Here is a 16,067-nt window from a genome sequence, read left to right on the forward strand (position 1 = left end):
CAAACATTTTACGATGCAGGAAAGAAATCTCCCAACTCAATGCTGCCTGATCAGCAAATAAACAGTTAAAAAAAAAAAAATCTGGGCGTCACACTGTCTATCATAGAAGGAAGAAAAGAGTATCAAATCAGACAAAAAGGCAGAAACCGTAATCCACACAGTTTCAGTTCTAATATGATTTTGATGTGTAGAGTACTCAGTTCTCCAAAATCAGATGCTGCTGAAGATATTCTTAGGGTTCTAGATGTGATAAGTTAACTACACCGTAATAATACACATAAACTAATAATATGTCTACGTATATATAAAGTAATAACCCAATCAACACCAAGTAACTGAATAATTATGAAGGAAATCTCTAAAAATCATGAGATTTAATGCAAAACTATCTTCCTAAGTAGAGGTCTTTGGGGGGGGGGGAGTTTTGAAATTTCAGAGTACGCTTGTAGCAACTTGTTTAACGAAACCCCAAAATTTCCTGAAACACATGTGAATACACAAGTGGATTAACAGAAAAATAAATAACTCCGCAGATTACGGGATCTTGCGATAAAAACCTCACAGGGTCGAGTGACATGGCAATTGTCTGTCCAGAAAGACATTCATGAATTTGTGTGATTTCATGCCTAAACAATCCTTCTGTTTCTCATACGCATTTAAAAAGTTCTGTGTTAATAGCAGTGAAATAGCAGTACTGCACCTCAGCTCTCTCTGTTTTAGTGATAACTCCCGTAGTTACTATTTCAAAGTTACGCTTCAAGACTTCACGTACTGCTTTCTCTTGAACTAATTAAATTCTAGCCTTTACTCTCCGGTATCTAAATAAGGGTCTCAGATTGCTAATAAAATTAAAAGTACATAGACATTAATAGTTTTTTTGAGAGTACAGTTTGTTACACAATGGCTGCCCGTGATAGAAACTAGAGTAGAGTCATCTCTCGGTGCATCTGTTCCCCTGCTCGTGGTTTAACTGACAGGAAGCAGAGACACAGATATGAGGACTAAACGGCAAGTGTTTCCTGCCTTCATGGCTACATCTTTCCCCCCAAAACCTTGTTACAGAACCACCCTGTTGTCCTGCAAGCGCTACGGCCTTACGTGACAAGGAGGAGCTCAGTGACACCTTCTCCCAAAAAAAGCGGGAAATAAGTTATGCCCACACAGAAAGGCAGTCAGCAGGATTAGCTGTAATAAAGTCAAGCTTACTGAAGCGCGGCCCCATAAGTCTACCATGACACAATACAAAACGCTGGTCGCAGCTTCTCTTTAAACATGGCCCGGGACAGCACCCAGTCCATCTCTGGAGGTTTTAGGGCCTGGCTTTCCTCAGACTGGCTTTTAAACCATCAAGAAACCAAACCATTCGACTTCATAGATCAGTAAGTCAACCAGCAAGAGATCAGAAATGAACCACAACCAATGGCAGAAAACAAACTGGTGAGAAACTTGCCCAGCACGTCTGCCCAATGGGACCATCCTCTCCTAGAAAAGGGGACGTGTAAGATGGTGGTTCTTCTACCTCTAATACCCATTACCCTACCACAAAATGGAAACAGTAAGTTTTTAGTACCAAAAGAAAAAGCACAAGAACCAATACGGATTAAAGCAAGCAAGGAATCAGCTGCTAGACAAAGCAAAATTTCAGTAAAAAGCAGAAACTGGCACAGTTGTAATAACCACTTTTATATCCAGACTTTATACATATTGTAATGCATATTTGTATGTATTGCATGCATACCTGTAATATCCAGATTTTATATAATGTATACCTACATATATAAAGAGAGCAATATGCTACAGTCAGCCTCTCTTTAAGTAAGTCTTCTGCTCAGTCCCAGATTACCCCATAACATGGCCTGTCAGAAACTTTCTTCTCTCCTTAGTCAGTCTGAAGAACTGCTACCTATCTCAGGGTGGAGTGAGAAATAAAGATGACCTCGTATTCTGCCCCTTCAGTGGCCAGTTGTCTTGTCATAAGGGTATAAAATTGAGCAAAAGTAATTTTGACCTGAATATCTGCAATGTCTCCCACTAAAATATGAGAAGACACATCACTCAAGTATATTAAGTCAAAACACACAAAAACAATTGATACCTAGTAGATTTAACACTATCATCTACCACTGCAGTCTAGTTTCTGCAGTTTCACCCTTTATGGGACCAAGACTCTCCATCTTAATGTTCTGGCTACAGTACTTTTCGGGAAACGCGTACAAATATTGACCAACAATTTTGGCGTAAAAACTGTCTCAAATTCAGTGCTTTGCAATATTTTCTGAAAATGACAGGGCTGCAAATTCTCCTGATCTCTACCTAGAAAGCTGTTCTGTTAGAAGGTTCCTTCAACAGAGTGCGTTTTGCCTCCAACTTTCACACGCTCCCGTCTGAGCTCTGTAATCATCCAGGCTATCCCTAATGACTGCAGCTGCTGAGCGGTTCAAAAGACAAGGTTACTCCTTCGAAGTAGCTGGGCCTTCATCCGGGTCTTGAAAGTCAGAAAAAGTCGTAAAAACAGGACCCATCAGAAACCAACAGAAAGCCAGTGGAAGAACATGAGCAGAAGCTCCCTTCTGCAGATTTCTTATGTGCACTTACAACACAAGTACCACTCTTGACAGATATTCAAGTAACCCCAAACAGCCAACAAATTAAAAAAAAAAAAATACAAAGTAACAGTTGCTCAAAAGCCTTTCTGAACAAAAAAGCCTTGCAGCATGATCTGAACCTTACTAAATTTTGCTGTTTTGACAGAAGGACTTAGAGGGCTGAAAAAAAAAAAAAAAAGTATTTTCCATCTCAGATTCCAACAATACTATGTAGCCAACAGCATTTTATAGATTCGCTTCTTAGTTTGTAAGTCACGCTGGTCATATCTTGCAACATGTACTGGCAGGATTCGATGTTTTCCTAAGAAAAGTGGGGTGGCAGGGATGCTGACACTGATCCAGAAATGGTTTACTCTGAAGTTGGACATTCTTTTTAACCCTGAAAGTTCATCTGTGTTCCACTAATGAACCACAAATTTTGTTACAGCAAATACTTCAAGACAGTCATACGTATTATTTTCATGTTACATTATTATTTATTAGCTCCGAGCGTAACAGAAGAAGCTATACCGACAGACATCATCATCTCTGGTATATTATTTGTCCACCACAAAATTAGGCCAAAAAAATTAATGTAACACAATTATAGGGCCAAAATAAAGGTAGGGGTTTCATTCATAAATTAATTTGATTTTTGGGGCACCTCAAGACTGTGTAAGTTTTCAAGCTCTGTACATCTTACCAAAAATAAGAAAGAAAATACTGTGGTATTTACATTTATAAAAGTTAAGAAAACCAAATATAATAATCAGCATTTCCCAATTCTTAGAAAACCAAAAATTTTGGGGAATAACCTTGAAGAAGCTGCTGCATGGCAGCAGCAAGGCACTACAGTGCTCTGAACAGCCAGCTTATACATTTTTCATCTAACTTGGCTATTACTAGCATGGGAGGAGCGGTCTCCACAGAACTGCTTTTCCTGCAGAACAGCTATGAGTCAACTTGTTTTGTGCCTCCAAATCTATTAATCTAACCGCCTCGCTACTGGTGTATTTTTCTGGGGAGGTGGGAGGAATCACACCAGCACCTCAGCAAAGCACCATACAGGGAGAGGTGCAAAAGTGAAACCAAGAAAACAGGTCTGCTGACCAGGCTCCAAGCAGACAGGAAAAAAATGCATTCATGGATTTATTTCTATTTGTTTTAACCAGATTTAATAGTGGGGAACATATTTTTTAATCCTATAGTGTCCCTTTAATAAACATCCCAAAGAAGACATTTTCTAGATAACCAAAGAATTTTTTACAATGTTGACTTACCAAGCAGAGCACAATAACCAGCCATTCTGTTTGCACTAAGAGGGAGTACAGTGCAATGAGTTAATAATTCATCACAGCATTGCTCTTGGCAACTGACCATAATGAACTTCTAAAATTCTTTCTAGTTCTTACATTTTTACTCTTAGTAAGAACATTGCATCTTTATAGTTTCAGATCTATCTTAACATTTTCTGGCTGAGAAAGGCAGGGCTTAAACCCCTCTAACACCTGCTTTCCTCTCGCACTGTTTCAAGGTTCAGAGCAAAGGTCACGCTTCGTTTCAATAACTTGATCTGCAGACAGGAATAGCTAGAACATTTTTAACAAAGCAAAAAGTTAACAACATTCTTTTAAAAACCTACAACAGTAAAATTCTCGTCTTTGTGCCTCCTTCCCCCTGTTCTCCCCAAAGGAAGAAGTACAACATGAAAAAAAACCTACACCTTTTCCCCCACCAAAAAATGTTTCAGGGTTTTATTCGCACACGTTCCACAACTAACAAGCAAACATCTTTGCCTCCCATTTTCTGATACCAACTGCTACCTCACTACATAGTTCTCATCAAAGCCAATTTATTCGTTAGACTTTTCTTCTCATTCTATAGGATCTAGATCTTGTTTTACCCAAGACAATTCCTTTGAAGGACAAGTTGAGAGAGTTTAAATGGGATGCAGAGAAGAGAGTTCATTGCTCCTGCAATATTGTCCTAATTACCACTTTGATGAAACCCAGGCTATGGACAATTGTCCTCTTCCAAGGACAACTGCGCTGTTCACCCTCCCCCTATTGCCCAACCACAGCTTATGGTTTCCGCTCCCACAAATCCCCCAGCTTGACTGCTCCCCAATCAAGCCCTAACCTGGTTCAATGGGCCACCTTACTGCCCATGGCACAAACAGCCAATTTGCTACCTCAGCTCACTTTGCCCGAAGCAGACAAGGGATTGCTCACATAAACACTTCAGATAGCAGATGGGTAAGGTGGGTAACAAGATACTAAGAAAAAAATCTATGCTATCAATGAGAAAAAAAATAAGGCGGTACGTTTCAAGCAGCACAGAGGCAGTTGAAAGAGCAATCTCACAGCCTCAGCCATGGAATCATGTAGGCATGAACATGCCCAACCTCTATCCATTTAGCTAAAGGTAAGTTTAAAACAAGTTATACCCGTGTAAGTCTGCATGCAGCTGTTCACGTGTCAAAACGTATGCCTAGAGTTTAGATCACAACTGGAGCTGAACCAGTACAACCTACCGTTGTGTCAGGAACCTATGGGTAAACTACGGGCCTTGGCAGATGCCGTCTCGCTAGGCAAGCGGTTTAAGGATTTACAACTCGCTTGGTCCAAACCTTCCTTCTGGGCTTCAAGGCACGTCCACTTAAACCACTGCTGCGTGGGTTTAACAGGATACGCAGTGAAGCGATGCGGGTTGTGACATTATTATAACCTTTTCTTATGAGTGAAAACACACAACTGGGGTGATGAGGCCCAAGCACCCTCAACGTGCACAGGGGCTGGGTAAGCACAAGACGTGTGAAGATACCAGAGACAGCATGAAGACACTAATAGCACTTGCCCATCTAGTTCATAAATATCAGACTTTTCCCAAGTAGGCGATGTAACGGCAGGCTCTTTAAATACAGCCTTTGTCAGCCTTGAAAAAATACAAAGCTGAATTCTCTGAACAGTCTATCGAAACATTTTTTTAATCTTTTTCTGATTTTACCTTAAATAGAGATTCTTGCATAAAGCAACAAAAACAAATCTGTAAACTCACAAAACTTCCCATTAACTTTTTACAGACAACCAAAGAGGATGTAGGCAAAACCCTCACAGTTCACATTAGTGCAGTACGCACAGATTAGTGGTTCCAGGTCTCTTCTCAAAGGGCAGTGGTTATTCTCCCAGCTAGCTATTTGCAGCTAGGAACTGCTTCTGTCTCTCCCCTCAAATACACACACTTTTAATCCTAGTATATCAATACAACAATGTCACAGCTCTTTTCAGATGTTCGATATTTCTAGCAGTAAAACTTAAAATGTTTCCTAACCACAGCTGAACATGGGACATGTAGAAGCTTTAAAAGCTATGAACATCAGAATCAATGCATAAAATATATTTAACATCCTTTAATACTTTGAAGCCCTATAGTTAGAAATCTTTTCTACAAAACTTAATATTATTTTACTAAAACGTTTGCAGGATCAGGCCCTTATTTTGTAGTTTGACCAAAATTTCAACAGTAACAAATATTAGAAGTATGATTTATAGTCCATTACCACTGAAACAACATTTAATACTGCTCATTTGAAGGACTACATTAAAAGACAATTAGCTTTTCATAAAAACAAATAGTTGAATGTTGTATTAAATAAGGCTAGTATAATTATGCATGTGTCTTTCAAAAGCACATGCTTAGGAAAATATTCTAAAAATAGTAATTTTCTTCTCTGTCTTCTTCTCAGGAAATCCCTCCATAGTACATTACTAAATGGTTTAACTTAATAGCTTCCTATATTACAGCTCCATCATATAAATTAAAATTCTATTTCTCTTAGTTGCTTCAAAGGCAACTTATTTCAATGTTGGTGTTTGCTGATTCTAGAAGAAGCGTACCTTTCGAATGCAAAAAGTTCGGTATTTGTAAAAATGCTGCAAGCTGTCTCTAGCATTCAAACAAACTTGAAGCTGTTTCTCAACACAGAAAGTTTCATTTTCATTCATATGTCTAAACCACCTTTGCGTTAACAAAAAATCCCCAAATAGACACTTCCTCTCTATAGTTCCTTCTTTTCTCTTTTTGAAACAAACAAAGGTTTTTTGTTTTTTGGTTTTTTTTGAAAAAGTAGGATTCCACTGCGTTAATAACACAATACGAAAGGCATCTGGAGCGCCTTGCTGAGCTCACAGAATTCTCTATGAAGTGGTTCAGAGGTATGGAGAGCAAACCAAGTAAATTCTTGTAATTTGTCTAGGTTCGACACACTTTCCACTTGACAACATGTAACAATTGTTTCCTTCGTAGCTAGTACCCTTGTTCACTTCCCATGTTTAATTTACAGCCACTGTTAAAAGTGTGAATAGTTATATAGAGCAAATATAGAGCAAAGACACTGGAGGTGGCAGGGGGGGAGCAGGGGTAACAGCACAAAACAGCAAACATACCAAGAGAACAGGGGTGGAAAACGTAAAAAAAAAAAATGCCTCCCAGGAACATGTCAGGCCAAATTCTGCCTTCAGCAGACAACGGGCAACTCCTGGTACCTTCACGACACAGTTTTCAAGAGAGCTGTTTCTAAGAGGATCTTCTGGTTGGAAGAACAGCCTGCATTAAAACAAGCCATACCATCACATCCTTGAGAAATTATTCTTGTTAGCTCCAAAATTATCTAGTCTTTCACATGCAGCACGCACAAAGAGGAGAAAACCGACAGCATCCTTGTGAATTTGCTTTTAACTTGAAATTGAGTCTGCTTGGAAGAGCAAGTTAAAAATTAATTTTCTGACAGCAGGCAGCCCTAGGTATCACAAGTTGTAACTGCAGTTTCACAATCACATTTTTCTGTTTCTTTCTGTAGCTCCAATATAAAACTGCACAAACAGCAAGATAACTAGAAAGTGGAGGATAGCAGAAGTGACTTGATACAAAGCTCAGAAGTAGTTCTCTCCTAACCTGTTTTATTAAATTTGTCAAAAGGTCCAGTCCACAACACAGGTACATCTAGAGAAAGATACAGTGACGAAATAGTATATAGCCACAATATACGTTAACATTTTCTTCCAACAACAGAGAACAATTTGAACCATTCAAGCTGTCTTTCCTTTCTCCCAGTTCTGAAGAGCATCCTCACGTGGCAAGACGTTTATGCTGTGCCCACTTAAGGTTAGTCGCTCAAAAAGAAGCCAACCCACTAACATATGCAATAAGCCAGGCAAGCACAGGAGTTCTCAAACTAAGTGATGAGACAATATGCTAGCACTAACCATTCAGAAAGAAGTGCAAAATAGTCTTGCAAAATAAATGCGTACACACACACACACACACAGAGCTCACTGGCTGACACAAAAATGTTGATGATCAGTTACATACAGGGTATTCTAGAAAGAGAAGAAAACATCTAACAACAGAAGCAGACAAGGACATTCAATCCATCTAGATACAATCCTCTCCCACAGTTCCCAACCTATATACTTGGCATTCCTACTCCTAGCAAGTTATCCTGAGTATTTTTCCTAATGTGGAAAGAAATAATTTGACTAAAAGTTTGAGAATTGAAGGCTCTTTTGAGGCTAACAAAACGGCCACAGTTTCTGTATTAGAAACTTAACCTAGTACAAAGACACATGTGACCCAAGCTGACTGATCTCTTTAAGGACAAATAAATGACCTGAGCTCTAGCCATACAATTCATCACTAAAGATAGCTGTTAGGTAGTTAAAGCCTAAAACACATCAAGGTAGGAATGCATAAACTTTAGTCCCTATCTCATGGATTCCTTGTAGTGCAAGGACTGACAGAGTTGGAAGCTTTGCCTGAGGACAGGCCCATACGGAAGACTAAATCACTTTTACCTCTACGCAGACGACTCCCTCCATGTCAGGAGGGCGAAAACGTCTAGAGCATTTCACATTGCTGCTGCAGACCTTTGATAAGTAAAGGACTTCAAATTTCAGTATGTATAGTCTCTGTCAAATACGTTATCTGGCCAGGAACATTTAAATAAGATTTAAGAATGCAAATAATCTCTAAAGCACATTAGTAGCATTAAAAGGATAAGCATGGTAAATCACTGGTTTATTTTAGTGAAGTTTCAGTGCTTACAGAGTGGATCATAACCTAGGCTGGCAACATGAACTCCACCTCCTGCCACTCCTGCACTGAATCATCAAGGAGGAAGAAAGTTTTTGCTGCTCTTCACACACCCAACAAAACTCGAGCCAGTTACCAAAACTGTCAGTGAAAACAACAAAATCTGCCTGTGAAAGCTCAGGAACCTTTATTAACAGTTGCAAAAAGTGAAAGCTGTTTTGTAGATCAAAGGGTCCCCGGTGATATAAAGGGAAATCCTGCATTTTTGTTGCAAAGTCTTTTCTATCGACTCACCTAATACATCTCTATTTTAGTCCCCATTTTCAAAGGCAGCTCAACTGAGAGAGAGAGAAAAAGGATGCGCTTATACACCTCCTGCGTATTTTCATGCAGGTGTCCAAAAAGTAAAACACACCGCTGAAGTATGAGTTTGCAGCGATACTGTAACATCAGGTTACAGCAGGCCAACAACGTTCTTAAAATCTATATGTTTACTTTTTTCTTTCTCGTTTAAGCGCCAAGATTATGGACTTGGCAATTCTAATATTCAACAGAGGGAAAAAAAGAACACTTTAGAAAACAGGCATTTCTATAGTTTATCTAAGGACTTCAAAAGCACAGGTCTGCAAATATTGTCCAGGCTAGCTGGCATCAAATGATATGGCACATCTTTCAACAACCACAAACTCAAACCAAACTCAAAGATCCCTGTCTTAGGGTGGAGGAGGGGGGGAAAGACTTTTTTTTTGGAGGCAAACAGAGGCTTCAGCTATAAAAATAAGGGGGGGAAAAAAGGCCACTTTTGTTTCACTTCTAACCCACTTATCTCCCGCCTAAAGTGCAATCTGTTCAAGCTGGTATCTGTTAGGCTCAAGAGAATTTCCAGTGGCTTCTTCTAATTTTGCCACTGCGCCCCAGACGTCTCTGGAGTAGCTCCGTTGCAGTAGCACAAGCCCCTGAACATGGCAGCATTGCCTCCAAAGAGGAACCGCTCCTCCTTGAAGCACTGGTCAAGAGAAAGCAGCAGCCGCAACTACTTACCCTTTAGCACAGAAAAAGCGTTCTGCACAAGATAAACAGCTGCAGCCCGGGAGCTGACATAGGACAGGCTAACTTGAATTTCTAAGGTGGGAGGACTCCACAGGGTCCAGCACAGGAGGAAAGTAGAGAAAGGAGCTAAGGACAAGGAGGCTCCTGCCTCCGTCCCTTGTGAGTACAGCGGACAACTGCTGCCTCAGTTCTAAGGTCCAAAAATGAAACTGATGTTAAAAAAAACGCAAACAGCTTAAAGAATCTTGCTGTAAGAAACTTGTACCACCTACTCAAAACAATATTTTTTCCCTCTCAAATGGTTCCTTTGCAGTTTTATCATTTCCTCTGTGGATTTTTCAGAGTGAGACGATGCACCAAATAAATTCCCCAAACCCTCACAATGGCTGTTGCTTCAAGAAAGAAAAAAGGCAAAACATAAAATCCAAAGGCAGTAAAAACACAAACACACTGAGGTGCAGGAGGAAGATACTAGCGAACACTGGAAAGGACTGAAGAAATGGCCTCACCCTAAACGTGACCATTTACTTAATGGTTGCCTCCCTCTCTCCTTCCCCTGTAGCCGATTACAGCGTTAAGCAAGACTCCATTATACTTGTCAAATGTAGGCATCATACAGCAAATTGGAAAGGATTCCCCACGCATAACAGTTTTAGTTCCCCCTTATTTGATTTTCCAACTTAAGACATTCAAGTTATTTTTCAACCGAAAGATTGAAACATAGGGTACAAAGCTCCTTGTTCAGATAAAACTCCCAAAGATATCAGTGTAATTTTCTGTTCAAATATAAACAAGGCAGTCGCATTCATTATTTGTTTGAAATATCATGTTCGTGTTCAGCAGTCTGTAATTAACTTTGCAGTATCAAAGTATTTCTCATCCATTGAAAGTTAAAAAGCAATTTGACACAGCACAATTACCTCGAGGGGTTTCTTGTTCCAATACAACTACAGATAACCCCATTTTACAATTGGCCTGTCCCACTGCCACATACACAACCCTCCATTATTATCATTTTTCAATATTTTTTTTTTTAAAAAAAAAAGGTAAGCACCTGCCTTTCTTTTCTTTGTACAAAAAAATCAGCTTTCTCTATTTTAAAATCATACAGTGGCACGCACCCACACCTGAATCAGTTTGTATCAGCAGAAACAGAACCTCAGTTCAAGCTGGTGCGTGTGAAGAGTGAACCATCTTTCGAAACCACAAACCTGCCATTTTAAAGGAGCCCAGAGTCAACTAGCAAATTTAAGCGGCGCAAAGGCGCTCAAAGCCGCAGTGCTAATTACTAAAATTTTACCTGAACCGTTTTGGAACATGCTCCACTATAGGCTAAGTAAATCTATGTAAACGTAAACGGAGTTTTTTTTTTTTTTGGGGGGGGGGAGGGGGGAAGTAAGACTCGTATGTTAGATAGCCAGCTGAGCCGTCATTAAAGCAGTCAAATCAGCAGCATGCCCAAGATATTAATTGACACGTTTCACACACAACAGCACGCCTAAAACGCAGCAAAACTGTAAATGTTGGCAACGCGTTAATGCTTATTAAGGGAAAACAGAACCAGCCCTTAACCCAAAAGAAGCGGAAAAAAAAAAAAGTTATTGGTAGTTCACAGAGCGCTTATGCATGGGAATAATCGGTTTTACTTGTGGTTTACTTTTGCCAAAGCACACCCTGTTGCTGTACTTCAGCAGGCAGTTCTCCTCCTCTCCTCAGACGGCTGACGAAAGTAACTCCTGGCACGGGAGATACTTAAAGCTCCTTCGCCCCGCATGACCCGCGCACCCTCCGTCCCCGAGAGCCAGGTGCGACGAGGCGGGTGGCCGCCTCCCCGCCAGCCCCGAGGGAAGCACCTACCGCCCGGCTCGGCTCGGCTCGACCCGACCCGTCCTCCCGGCTCAGCAGCGCCGGCGGCGCCGCCCCGCAGCCCGCTGCCCGTCGCCCCTGGCCCGCGGGGCGCGCCGTCCCCGCCGCCCCGGGAAACCCCGCGGCCTCATGCAGTTAAAATGGCTCCTGCCGCCCGGGGGGGAAGTGGTGCCCGGCCCGGGCCGGTGAGTCACCGCGGGGCCGGGCGGGCTCAGCGCGGCGCGGCTGGGCTCGGCACGCCCCGGGCGGGGGCCGCGGCTCCGCGGGGCCGGCCCAGCCTGGCCCGGCCCGGCCCGGCCCGCAGGTGGCGGGGATGGGGATGGGGGTTGGGGCCGACCCGGCACCGCGCTCCGCGCACACGGCTCCGGCTCGGCCGCCGCCTTTCCGCGCTGCGCTGCGCTGACAACTCCCGGAAAGCGCGGGAGGGCCGCGGGGGGGGGAAGGGGAAGGGGTTGATTTATTTTTAATTTTTTTCCCTTTTTTTTTTTTTTTTTGAAGGGAAGTAGCAAACTCGGCGGTGCCGGCGAGACGGGACAGGTGCAGCCAGGCCTGTGCCTCAAGGCACATCGCCGCGATCAGGCGTCGTCCGTGCGCCGCTGGCCGCGTGAAACCCGCTGGACTAACAGCTCCAACCTCACCTTTCCACTCTCAAAACACCGTAAAGCTTCAGCAAGCGTTTTCTTACGTAGCTTATTACAGCAGGTAAGTCACGACGGCTGCAAAACGCCGGCTCCCGGCGTAGCACGCTGTGTGCCCCAATGTGTTCCTGCGCACAGACAGCGTGCCTCAGTCAAGGCAAGTATGTTTTATTATGTAACATCCTACCCTATTCATTTTTATGAGAAATAAATACATTTCTACAGAACATCTGGTGTTTTCTATTCCAAAGCCGCGTTGCTCGCACTAAACCGGTAAACCCTGGAAAAATTAAACTTCTGAGGGCCCAAATCTCACAGGGAAATTTTACTCAATGTGCAGTTTTTAATGAAGTCAGCAGGAGTACTTACATGCATCTCACTCAAACCCCGAGGCTTTCAAGAATCCCCAATAGATTTCCAATATGCTCCCTTTGTTCTTAAATTAAATGTTGTGCCTAATAAACAGTAGATCAGTGTTATGCCCGATAAACAATAGACCAATGTGCTTATGCTCCAACCCGTCCAACACACAAACGGAGAATATCTAAGTGCTTAGGATGGGGTTTATAAATTCATTAAACAGACATAAAGACCTGACAGAAATTCGGTCTCAAAAGTATTGCATAGAGGGTGAGAACAGAATTCTTTCCATTTTGTTTTAATGGGAAGGGTAAGCGCACACTGTGCTTGCAAGCTGGCATGTTTACTCATTTTCCACTAAAGCCAATTTCAAAAAGGACAGAGTCCAACATACTGCTTTGGAAACCACTCTGGCCATAAGGGAAGGCATGACTGCAAAGACCCAAAATCAAGCAGGCAAAAAGAGGGTGTAACCAAGGGCAAGAAGTTGGGAGGAAAGAAAGAAGCAGAGATGGCCTTGGACAGAGCGGTGGATAAAAACCTTAAGCTGCTTCTAATAAATGGAATAATTCCAAAGATGGTTAAATGCTGCAGTAATTAAACATCCCCTAGGAATAATTAAACAATAGTCCAACAAGTGGCTAACTGAGGAAAACTGATTGTTTTATGGGCATTAAAATCTCTAACTACTGTTTATGCTTAATAACAGAGAAGAAAATTTTCTTTTTACTTGCAAGTAATTCAGTCCCTATGGTTTGTATGGCACTCAAAACAAAGGCAAAACTGGCTCCCAGTTTACTGTCTAAAGAGCAATATTCAGGCATTATTTCATTAGATATATTTTATCGTGTTACTTTGCAGCCCATTTTAGGGGAGGATCTGAAGGAAACCAGAACAAGCAGAGCAGCAGTAGTATATCACTTTACTCAGTAAAGATATCAATTAAGTTACCACCACAGTAGTTTCACCACAGCTCTTCATCAAAGTATGTTTTCATTTATATTTCTCAGTTGAAAAAAGGCCATGTGGAGGAAACACCGTGATGTTATTTTAGTCGTTGTATATTTTCCACCTCCTGCAACAGATGTAGTTTCTCTCTCTTCAGCCTTGCATCTAAAAGTATTTCAGTTTCTCTCTCTTCAGCCTTGCATCTAAAAGTATTTCTGTTTCTCGTACTGCAAAACCCTTTGGAAATCATGGGAGGCTGAGGGGAGAGATCTGACCCAGGTGCACAAGGAAACAGTAACACGGACGCAGGCAGAGTACCGTTTTAATTATTAAAGTGAGTCTAATAATTATGTTTTACAGGGAAAAAAACCCACTTCTTTAGGCAATCAGCTAGACTTAAAAATCATTTCATTGTGATGTACAAGCACAAGCAATACAAACATCTCACTGTTTCTAAGCTAATTGTGGTAGCAAAATTTTTTTAAAAGCATATATAAAATGTAAACGTATTTAGTGAGAGATAATGCAGGTGAGATGCTCATCACTGAAGCTGCGTCACGTTTCCTTCGAACTATAATTTTGGCTTAAAAGAATTAACCATTCCTGTTGCTGGGATGAGTGTCTCCGTGAAATTCAGATCATCATTTGCCCAAAAGACATAGCTAGACACTGACCAACTGCACAACGTAGGCCAATTTAAACAGCTTCTATCCTCTACTCCGTCCTGGCTGCATATTCATCCCGTCAAGCTACTCCCCTCACTGTTTTCCCTAGTGCAAATATTTGTGCAGCCACACAGCGAAGCAGACTGTGGAACCGACCAGCCGAAAAGTTAATGCTGCACAAATAAATAAATAATGTATAATAAAATTCTCAAGTTTTCCTTGGCCCTGCCTCCCAAAAAAATGCATGCAGGGTTACACCTGGAAGGGAGCAGTGCAGCCGAGTGGGCAATGCTCCGGGTGGCATGGCAGCGGCCCAGATTCGGGTCCCATTTCTGCTGGCCTCGTGCGTGACCCCAAGGAAGCCACTTTGATCATCACTGTCCCTCCTTAGCTCATTTGGAAAACTGCAGATCTGCAGGAGTGAAACCATGTTATAAACCTTTGATTACAACTGCCCAAGTCCAGCTCTGCATTACATTGCAGCCACGAGCCTGCTCATAAAAAGGGCTCAGTACTCTAGGGAAGCATGAGCACCAAAGCTGTCAAAAAGTAATTGCATGCCATAAAACCCACAGCCTTTCCACCCTTTCTCAGTTCTGAGAAAGAAATGGGCTTTCTGCCCGAAGACCTGCACGGAGGGGCAAGCATGGCAAGGGAAGGGATGAGCTGCTTCTCCAAGACATGCCGGGCCAGTGCGGGCTCGGAAGGAGGCGCCACGCAGGCTGATGTGCACCAGGAGATACCCAGCCCCACCTGAAATGCAGGCACATCTTCCTCTCTCCATTTTCATTTCCCTGTCATATTATGCATAAGGCCTTTACATGAGATGCCTAGCAAGCCCCCAGGCTAGGTGGGACCTGGAGGTGCCATTCCCAAAGCAGATGCAGATGTGCAACCAGGGCTGTGAGGGGAGAGGTCACCTCCCCACTCCCACCAGGCTCACACTGTCCACTCGCCCAGGCTCTGGGCCCCAGCAGACTGCAGGGAAAACTCCGGCTTGGTGCTAGATAAAAATCCAATCTGAAGAACTTCTGCTTCTTTTTGTAGCTTCTGAGCATCTCAAGGCTTGCAAGGTATTTAACCTCACGCCATCTCTGCAGGATAAAAGCATTATTAATCCCAGTCACAGATATGAGACTGAAGAACAACCAAGTGACAAGCCCAAGACCACACTGTCTATTTAAAGGTGACACTTGAAGACACCACGCAAATCTTAAGTTTCCACCCTAACTCCTGCACCCTCCTTTCTCCTTGTATACAACACTAAGAAATGGTACTGGTACTACTACAACAGTTTAGCATAATATATACCTATCATGGTGTTACTGTCACCATACTTAGGATTTGTGGACTGGCACCTCTCACGGGGGCAAGTGTCACAAAAAACACAATAGTTTCAGTCTAACACTGCTAAATGCATAATGACCTGAATATTTACACATGGAAAAACTCCGTCAGGAGGCTATAAGGTAGCTTGTTCCTAGCCACAAAGGAAGTCTCTGTCATGGGACATCAGGTATAGGAAAGTCCTCATCACTGCAGTATTCAACAGCTTAGTCTTAAATTCAGACCAGATAACTGTTATTTTTAAGAAGACTGCTTGCAATCTACAAACCTCTTGCATTTTCCAAGATTTCAGTAAAATCACATCTCTAAGGGAGAAATTAGGAACCTAAGGTTTCATGTAGCTGGAACACAGCCCACATGGCTATCAGCTCTTAATTTGCAATTTAAAAGCATGGCTCAGTGATGTTTTACTGCACGATAAGCTGACTATAGCACACAACAAATTTGAGAGAAAACACTACTTGTTCACTGTAATGGTCTTCTGAACTTTGGTTAGAGTTGTAGGAAAGGAAAAACGG

The 16,067-nt window shown here is 42.1% G+C and overlaps 1 protein-coding gene across 4 annotated transcripts in view; it reads right to left on the reverse strand.

Annotated features, from left to right (window-relative positions):
• Positions 1–16,067, reverse strand: part of ELF1 (E74 like ETS transcription factor 1) — a 92,514-nt gene that overhangs the window by 55,846 nt on the left and 20,601 nt on the right. The window contains exon 1 of one of the 4 annotated variants that reach the window (XM_068929705.1): positions 11,583–11,715. The exons of 1 other annotated variant lie outside the window; for it this stretch is intronic. The gene's annotated coding sequence lies outside the window, so the exon portion shown is untranslated. Of the gene's footprint in view, positions 1–7,030; positions 7,310–9,716; positions 10,214–11,582; positions 11,716–16,067 lie in introns of those variants that run through there. 2 more of the 4 variants (XM_009672469.2, XM_068929710.1) reach the window with 2 other exon arrangements.

The sequence above is a fragment of the Struthio camelus genome, chromosome 1 (assembly GCF_040807025.1).
Source record: "Struthio camelus isolate bStrCam1 chromosome 1, bStrCam1.hap1, whole genome shotgun sequence".
NCBI classification, from domain to species: Eukaryota; Metazoa; Chordata; class Aves; order Struthioniformes; family Struthionidae; genus Struthio; species Struthio camelus.